We start from the raw sequence: 10,114 nt of genomic DNA on the forward strand, positions 1-10,114 counted from the left end.
TTCAAGTTCTCCTTAGAATTTTTAAGTAAGTTCTTCCACTCATCTAGTAATTTATATAATTTTCCAGATAGATTCACATCATTTTTACCCATAATGATATGTGAGAAAAACTCTTAGGATAACTTTCCTTCCAAGGAAGTTCCTCAATTCATCCAAGTGTTTAAGCTAGAGATTTTCACCCCATCATTCCAACCAACTTATCAACCAACTCAAGGTGAGCTTCATACCCCGATCTTTTGAGTTTTCTTTGTTTTTGGGGGAGAATACAAGTCAAGGGTCTTGTGAAATCTTAGCATATTTTCTTGTTTATGCATGTATGTTATGATATATATGCTTAAAGTTATGAACTCCACATAATGGTTCAAGAACTCGAGATTCTTAGTAAGTCTCAAGGTTTATATATATATATATATATATATATATATATATATATATATATATATATATATATATATATATATATATATATATATATATATATATATATATATATATATATATATATATATATATATATATATGTGTGTGTGTGTGTGTATCAACCATTTATATGTTAAAAACAAAAACTGGTATGTTTATGGAATATTAATCATAAATTGTTACATAAGGAATCATAAGGTTTTGCTTCAAAAATTGTTTAAACAAAAGGTTAAACATAATATTTTGGAAATGGTTAAATTGGAATATTATTAATATTTTGGGACCATTTTCGGCCATATATATATATATATATATATATATATATATATATATATATATATATATATATATATATATATATATATATATATATATATATATATATATATATATATATATATATATATATATATATATATATATATATATATATATATATATATATATATATATATATATAAGGACCATTTTGGAAAATGGAATAAAATTGAAGTAATTATTGAACATCTCAATCTCAAAAGACCAAAAATGAAATTTTTGGATAAACAAGGGCCTTTTTGAATGTTTTATCAATTATAAGCCTAAGATGAGTATTTTAAAAGAAATGGGCTATTTATAATAATTCACAAAGTGTTGGGCCACTTATGACACCTTTTGACAAATGTGGATCTTATTTGATAAATTTAGAAAAAGAATGGCCATTTTTGCCAATATTGATAATATTGGATCAATTCTTTTGTAAATATGATTCAATATGGATTAGTTCTCAATAAAAACAATAAAGCGATATGCCTAGTCAATGAGCTCAATTATTGTTATTTATTAAATAACGGATTTTCACCTGTTAGTACACCTATCTGTTGGTATTCTAGTCAGATGAGTCTCCTCAGTACCTAAATAGATAAACATATTAGTGTACGTTTAAAGTCCTATAAAGAGTTGTAACCAGAGTCTCCTGTAGGGAGAGTGGGAATTTGTGTATAGATTTATACGGGGTTGACACGCCGCACCTTCGTTGTTCGCTACAGCTAGACCGGCCAGTCTAGGGTGACAAATGTCTTTAATCTATTTGGGCGCCTAAGAAACGCCAAGATAGGCCTCCGTCATATTAGTATGGTTATAACGGCTCACTAGAATATGGTAATGTTATTTAGAAATTTGTGTAAGGAAAACCTTCCAAATGAATTGGCACGTTGTGATGACCGCCTCCATGCATGTTAGTGATTGTCCACATTCGTTGTGTTGATCATCCACTTGTGTTGTGCGGAATTTCCACAACTGCCTGTTGATTTCTCTCACCTCACTAGTCTTAGGGTTTTAAGACCACCAATTTTTATATAAGAAAATATAGGATTTTTGGAGGAAACGGTTATATACGATTTTGAAAATGATAAACTAATACACACACGCATGTAACTCTACTCAATTGAAACAGAACTCACGATTATTTTATATAAGAAAATATAGGATTTTCTAGAGGAAACGATCATATACGATTTCAAAAACGATAAACTAATACACACGCGCATGTAACTATACTCAATTGGAAACAAAACTCACAATTATTTTATATAAGAAAATATGGGATTTTCTGGAGGAAATGATTTTATACGATTTCGAAAACGATAAACTAGAACACACACATGAAACTATACCAGAAGGAAAACAAGACTTACATCTGTTTTGACAAAAAAACACCGAAATTTTCTGGATTTCGAAACTATCACAAATTCTTATACAAAAATGCCTACGAACTCACCAACATATTTTATGTTGACGCTTTTCAAACGATTTGTATTCTCAGGAAATCAGTAAGTAGGTTAAAGGGACGCAGATTCAGGATAATTTTGCTGTAGTTTGAAATTTATTTACTTATGTCTCTTTTGTGTAATTTGAAGAACAAATACAATATGTAAACAATATAAGTTTGTTATCTCAATGTATGATGTTTGGATTTGCTATGTTTCATTTATATTCAATTGTTATGATACTGCACAATGAAGTCACCTACCTCCGGACTTTCCGTCGTCTGGTCTGGGGGTGAGACAATGAATCCCCCACTTTACTACGAATATGCTTTCGGAATTTATTTGCAATAATACTAAGGATTTCTATTTGAATTTCTCCATAAGTATACTTTGAATTATAAGGATCTTTCTCTAATATAACATTTGCAACTTCATCATTATAAGATAATAGAAGTTTTAATAGCTGGAGAATATTACCACGATTTTTGGAATTATAACTTTCATCATTTCCTCGTAAAGCACAAGCGTGGAATGTCAACCAACGAACTGTGTCAATCGAAGCTTTTTGATCATAAACGATTCTACAATATTGTGCTTCATTTTGCTTCACTATGATATTTTCAATGTGTGCTTCTTGGTTCATCAAGTTTTTAGCGAATGCAACTGCATTTCTATGTTGTGAACAACCAATGTGCTTCAAGAATGCACAATTTTTCCCATCATTAACTTTTTTCCAATTGTCAAATCCTTTAACAGTAAATGCATCGTAACCATGACCCACACTTGGTTTATCGTGAAATATATAAGAAATAAAATAATAAGATGAGTGTGTTGTTGGAGAATATTCTAACCAATTAGGGAAAACGTTGAACCAAGAATATTGGAATATACGAGAATGTTTCCTTGAAACTTTACCATGATACTCCTTAAGACGTATTTGGAAAGGTCCTAAAGTCATATAAGCTCATCTTACTTCTTCTCTTAGATTAACCGGATAATCCCATATTTGTTTTCATTTAGCATGATCTCTTTCTATTTACTTAAGATCCACCTCATTAGGATTTGATTTTGTGGCTTTAGAAATGTCATTCTCTTGTTTTTGATTTCCATGTTCTTGTGGTTGTGGCTCACTTGTTGAATCTTTTTGACATTTACTCTCTTGATTTTCATTAAGTATTTCTTCATCATCACCCATTCTTTTGAAAAAATAATGAATGGTTTTCATCTTTCCCATGTTTGCATCTATAAAAAGTCAAAATGGATGAACAATTCATTCAAAATCAGCCAACCAACTTAAATTTCTTTAAAAAAAACATTTAACAGTTTGTTCACACTTCACACTAATGTCTAATTACTTGATTCCTAAATTCCAACAAGAAAATGGAGGACCAATTCATAACAATCTCAGATCATTCTAAACAAACAACAAGCAATTTGGAGGAACAATATGTGAAATCATCAGACATCAATCACAGTTCACACTAACTATGTGAAATTCCAACAACCATCAATTAAGCAAATGGAGAGAGACTCAAATAGGGAATTTAGAAATTAGAAATTAGAAATATTGTAACACATAATTAGAATTTAGAAAAGAGGGAAGATAAAAACGGAGGCAAGAAAGTGGGAATTGAGACGTGTACCTAATTTTCTTCCTTGAACAATAACAACAGAAGTAGAAAAATGCTGGTATAGAACAAGTATGTTCCGTGCCTGCGTGACTGCGTCTGCAGGTGGACTCGTGGTCGGAGGATGGACTTACCGTCACGACTGAGTGGTGTGAGGCAGGCGTTCGTGAGTTCGTCGTTGATTAGCAGCGAGCAGCGAATAACAGAGATGGGGATTGGGGTTCAATTCGATTCACCGTTCACATCTTGGCATCAGACAATTCATAATTAGACAGGAGGGGCCACAGCCTAATTTACATATTCTTAGGCCTATATCTCGAAAAAAAATAACTTGTTTGGACTACTTCTGTCCCAAAATTCGGAGGGGGGGGGGGGGGGCAGGACCCTTCCTGGCCCTATACAAGATGTGTCCATCGCCGCTTGACCCCTCTTTTTTTGTTTAACCAGATTGCTTCCAGGCGTGATATTAAGACTGTGTTCTATAACATGTTGATCAATGCCTATCAGATCTGTTGGTTTCCAGGAGAAAACAGTGGAGTATTGCTTCCGGAGTGCGGCCAGTCGTGCCCGGGTCTTGTCTGATAAGTGAGCACCGATTCGTACGAGTTGTTCTGGATATTCCATGTTTATCTGGTGTTGCTCGGTTGAACATCCCTCCATGGACTTCTTCGGTGCTCACACAAGCTCTAGGGCAGCTATGATCTGGTGGCAATGTTGTACCCTGGTGTTTGTGGCGAGGACTGTCGCCAATCCCTGGCGTGTGCAAAATTTAACGATGTCATGGATTGTCGACGGTACGAGGTGCGGTAAGGATATTGTCGATCGTCTGAGTAGAATATTGTGTTTTGTTGGGTACCGGATCACATAGAATTTGATTGTTCTTGTGATTCGGTCCCTCCTGTCGTGGCTGACCAATGTTTAGGGCATCCGAATAGTGCCCAATGGCCACAAGCTATACCTGATGAATCCTACCAATGGTCCACCGGTTGGGGGCTATTGCCACTCCTTCCACGTGTCTGGTAGTTGTCGGAAACAAAGCCCATAGAGTACATCGAAGCAACTACTATTGTCAATGTATATTCGATGGACTTTCGTGTTAAGAATGAATCCAGATATAAGGAGTGGGTCTTACGGATCCCAGTTTGATGGTCTGGGATCGCTGCTCGAGAAACTAATGTTGAGTACGTTTCTCGAGAGTGCCTCGATCTCGTCTTCCGCTTAGTGAGGTGTGCTCCTCTTAAGAGAGTTAGATACGGTGAGTACCTTTTTGCTATCATACGGATTTGTCCACAACAGATCAAGATATGATATCGACGTCTGAGGCAGTGAAACATCTGACGGCAATTGCTAGAAACTGCACTGGAGTACTGGCGCTGCTATTTCTGCCGTAATCGGCGGGATCTGTGCCATTAGCACTTGGATTATGGCATGTGTTCTACACTCGCGATAATGTTTGTTGTTTAACGTCACCGGTATTCTAAACAGATCTTTGACTTCCGTCCTAGATGCTATTGGGTTTAGATCCCCCTTTTGCGGAGAACCAGCATCGTTTATTGGTTGTATCACTCTCAGGATACGTCCGGATGGCGCCAAATGTTGTGACATGCTCTACAGGGGTTTGGATGTTGAGTGATGGATCTGTCCTGGAAGCTTTCCTTACAACACAACACAGAAGAATCGTTAAAGGACGTCTGGGTGTTCTCCAGGGACGTCGCTTCGACGATCAAGTTAGTTTTCTGAGAGAGGTAAGTTTAGGGTAATATTCGTGAGAGATAAGATGGATCCCTTCCTTGAGGCGGAAGAGATCCTTTTATACGTGTTTCTAACATATCATGGGGACCTCGTCCGATGAGTGTGAGACGTGACCTCCTCTGACTGGGATGCTCACGCCCACGTTAACTAACTGCCTAGTGACATCAGTTATGTGCGTCACCTAAGCTTCTTGTCATGTCTTGATTGGTCGTGAGTGAATGAGAAGATCGTGGGGCATATTCATCCCTCATGGAGGGAAACGAATTGCCACCCTGGTGCTGGACTGCCTTGGCCAAGACCAGGCCTTGGCCAAGGTCTTGATGAGATAACGTCTCGTTTATGCATTCTGTTACATTTAACATGGCCATTCATGGTAACGTTAACATGTATCTTCCGTTAGCATAATTTTCGTATAACAATAGTTATCATGCTAGTATTGATCGGCCTCCTTTTAAGATACTCTACGGGAGAAAATTCAGGACCCCGATTTGTTGGGGAGAACTCGGTCAGCGAGTTATGGGGAGTACCAAGGTGGTGCTCAAGACCACTGAGCTAATTCAGTAGGTTCAGACAAGGCTCCAGACAACTTAGAGTCAGCAGAAGAGTTATGCCGATGGACGCCAGTTAGACTTGGAGTTCCAGATGGGAGATATGGTTCTCCTGAAGGTGTCACCTTGGAAAGGTGTCATCTGGTTCAGGAAGCAGAGAAAGTTAGGCCCTAGGTATATTGGTACCTTTAGGATTTTGGCTCGTGAGCTTTAGGGCTCACGTCATGAGTGTCCATCTAGGCTAAAGATATCATGCCAATTCAATTTAACACGAAGTGGGCTTTGGACCACGACATGTTATCAAGGTTAAAATGATAAAAAGTCCACTTTTTCCTTAAATTTTTAATAAAAATTTATCACTCAATATTTAGGAGCCCCGTACTTGATTTTTACTGTTTTCTAAAATAATTTAGATGACTTGATGATTAATATCTTAAAACTCAACTAAAATGCAAACAAATGAAAAGAAAATTTGCAAACCGAGCTCGGGTTGCCTCCCGAGAAACGCTTTTTTTGTTGGAGTCATGAGCCAGACTCTATGCCACCTTACGTTGAACTTTCAGGAGTCTCCCTCACCAATTGCACCTTTTGAACCTTCCATCGTTTCTTGTATACTTGAACTCTTCTAAGATAAGCTTTTTTAGAATTTTCCTTTTTACCCATAGCATCACTCTCTTCAAGATTTCTCTTTACTCCTTTATTTACCACAAGTTTATTTCCCGCTTTTTCTTTACTTTTTAGTTCCATACGTACCACATTCTTTTCCAAACTTAGTCGTTTCTCTTTGGAAGTAACCTCTTCCTCATCACTCGATACTAAGCCTTCTTCACTCTCCTTACTCACCCAAGATGTTGGGGTTTTGTAAGAAAATACTTCAAAAAATGTCGGGATGGATGTTCTTCGCTTCATATGTTTGACTTGTTGAATTAACTGAATTATTTCTTCCGTTATCCTTTTCAATTCCTCAAGTTCATTTTCTTCATCTATGTTAAAAACTTCACCTTGAGCACAATCCTTCTGAAAACCATCTTCAACTCTAAAGGTAACTTCATCATCTCCAACTCTCAAAGTAAGTTTAGATTCACGAATGCAACCAAGGCTCTAGTAGTATTGAGTAAACGGCGACCAAGAATTATTGGGATATTGGTATCTTCTTTCATATCCAAAACGAAAAATCAATTGGGAAAACAAACTTCCCAATTTTGACCAATATATCCTCCATTGTGCCTTGAGGATGAGTCACTGAACGATTAGCCATGTGAATCGTCATTCTAGTAGCCTTTAAATCCATAAGATTTAGCTTTTGATAGAATGAGTAAGCCACTAAATTTACGCTCGCCCCAGAATCGGTTGGAGCATAAGTCTTTATGTTATTTCCAAATTCACACGGAAGAGTGAGGCGCCCAGGGACTCCCATCTTCTTTGGTGATTCTCCCAATATCACCTTAGAAGTCTGCTCACTAAGGATTACCTTGGAATTCTTCGCTAATTGTTGGTAGGTATCGAGTAAGTCTTGCAAAAACTTAGGATATTCAGGAACTTGGGACAATGAATCGATAAAGGAGTATTTAATGGAATACCCTTTACTTGCTTCATAAATTTTAAATGTTCATGCTCCAATGGATGAATTCTTGCTCGAGACGGAAACGGAAAAGGAGGACGATAAGCTTGAGCATCAAAAAAAAATTCCTGATCAGACCCACCCAACCTCGTGGGCTTATGATGCTCACATCGTGGGTTCGATGTTTAAGCACTAAATTTTTCTTCAATCTTTGATTTCTTCGGCTTTGGTCCGAGCTGATGTGGCTCGAATTCAAGGGATTCAAGGAATTCAGAGACGATATCTTCTTCAATATCAATCACCATTACTTGCGGTTGAGGCTTTTTGTCGGACATTTTTGTAGATAATCTTTCATTAACCAAAGTTGTTAATTGCCCAAGTTGAGCTTTGATGTTTTCGATCGATGATTGATGATTTCTTAGCAAAGCTTGTTGGTCCCTCATGAGATTTTGATGGTCTCTTATCACTGCATCGGTCTAATCATGTATTTTCTCCAAAGCCTCCATGAATTTGGTTAACATGGACTCAAGATCAACTTTCTTTTCAGGTGGCGGTTGCTCTTTTTGGTAGAAGCCTCGGACAGTTTGCCTATACTTTTCTTCTTTTTTCTTCTTATATTCATCAAATGGAAACCACTCTTTCTTTGGCTTCCTCCAATCATCATCATACTTTTCTCCATTTGAGTAACAGACTTGAACCTTCTTATTCCCGTTCTCATCCAAGTGGTAATCTTTGGTTACATGAGGACCATTGCATCTTTCATAACCAACTCAAATAGCTTGTATGGAGTGGTGCATCTTCGTCATTCTTCGGTCCATAGTGTTTAGCATAGCTAAAACAGCATCCATATCTTCAGAAGTGTCACCCCCAATTCCTTTCGATCCATCATGTCTAGGATTGTGATATTAATGTGAATGCTTGGAAAACTCTTCAATTCATTCCTTGATTTATGTTGGATTTTTCTTGGTTAGTGGCCCTTGAGAATCAAGGAGTTGCCTTTTCATGACATTAACCCCATCATAAAAGATTGATACTTCTTGTTGCTCATTCAAATCATTTTGGGGACAATATCTTATCAATCCTTTGTAGCATTTCCATGCTTCGTAAAGTGACTCGCCCAGTTGTTTCTCGAAATTTGCTATGGCTTTCTTTAGTTTAGCAAATTTTGAAGGTAGGAAAAAGTGTTCTAAAAATTGCTCACGTATTTGTGCCCAAGTAGTAATTACACCGGGTGGAAGTTCCTTCAACCATTCCTTTGCAACCCCTTTGAAAGTGACAGGTAGCATTCTAAGTAGAACTGTAGTGCATGGAACATTTGGGTTGTTGAAGTAATCAGCAATGTCATTGACTTCATCAGGGTGTTTGTAAGCATCCTCAACATCTTTCCCGGAAAATGGAACTTCCTTAAGCGCGGACAGAATGTGTCCTTTCATATCGAATGTTGTTGCAGCTGGAATTGCTGGCTGCACTAGACCGGGACCGGTTTCCTCACGGATTCTCTTCTTCCATAGACATATCAACAATGTTTTCCATCTTGTTTTTCGGCTCCTCTTCAGGTTCACTTCTTTCTAATTCAAATTCCGGTTTGGTCTCGTAATCGGAATCTTGTGGATTAAGATTTTGTTCAAACTTTCTAACTTGCTTTGGTTCTTTGAGGAATTGCTTGATTCACCCACATTCTTCCCTTTCTTCTTTCCGAAAACTGAAGGGCTGACTCTGGTGGGTTGGTAACTCCTATGTTTTTATCCATCTTTTTTTGAAGGGTTGACTCTGGGTCTTCAAGCGGTGGTATCAAAGGTGTGTTGGATCCACGGGTCATGAACTACTGTAACATAAACAAAAATAAAAACGTAAAAACGAACAAAAACTGCTTAAAAATGCCTACTGATTGTTCTCCACGACGTGGTAAAGAGAACCACCTCGTGTTGTCGCAGAAAATCTAAAAAAAACGTAAAACTAGTGAGTTCACGTAGTGAGCTTAGTCTAAACAAAAATCTAATGCTAGAATTTAACTTTTTGCAAGTTTTACGCCACAAAAAAGATCTACTAATCTAAAGCAAATAAATTTTAAGCTAAATAGCCGTTCCCCGGCAACGGCGCCAAAAACTTGATGTCAAAATATTACTACACCTAATTTTACCTACTATCTAACTAGCTATTCGACTAAAGGCAGTGTATCTTTTCGCAAATAGTATAGTACAAACAGTCGGGTATCGATCACAGGTAACGGTTTTAGTTAACTAATTTACCTACTAAAAAATAACCTAAAACAAGCAAATAGTTTTTATCTGATTTTACAAGTTCAGACAAACTTAATCACCTAATTATCAAATTCAATCAATTAATAAAACACTCTTGTTTCGTCTGAATCCACTTCTCCTCAATGGTTAGCTACTAATTATAGATAATTTATGTTGGTTACTGATATTTATATTATTAGTAATTTAAGTCCAAATA

The sequence above is a fragment of the Lactuca sativa genome, chromosome 4 (assembly GCF_002870075.4).
Source record: "Lactuca sativa cultivar Salinas chromosome 4, Lsat_Salinas_v11, whole genome shotgun sequence".
In the NCBI taxonomy this organism is placed as follows: domain Eukaryota; kingdom Viridiplantae; phylum Streptophyta; class Magnoliopsida; order Asterales; family Asteraceae; genus Lactuca; species Lactuca sativa.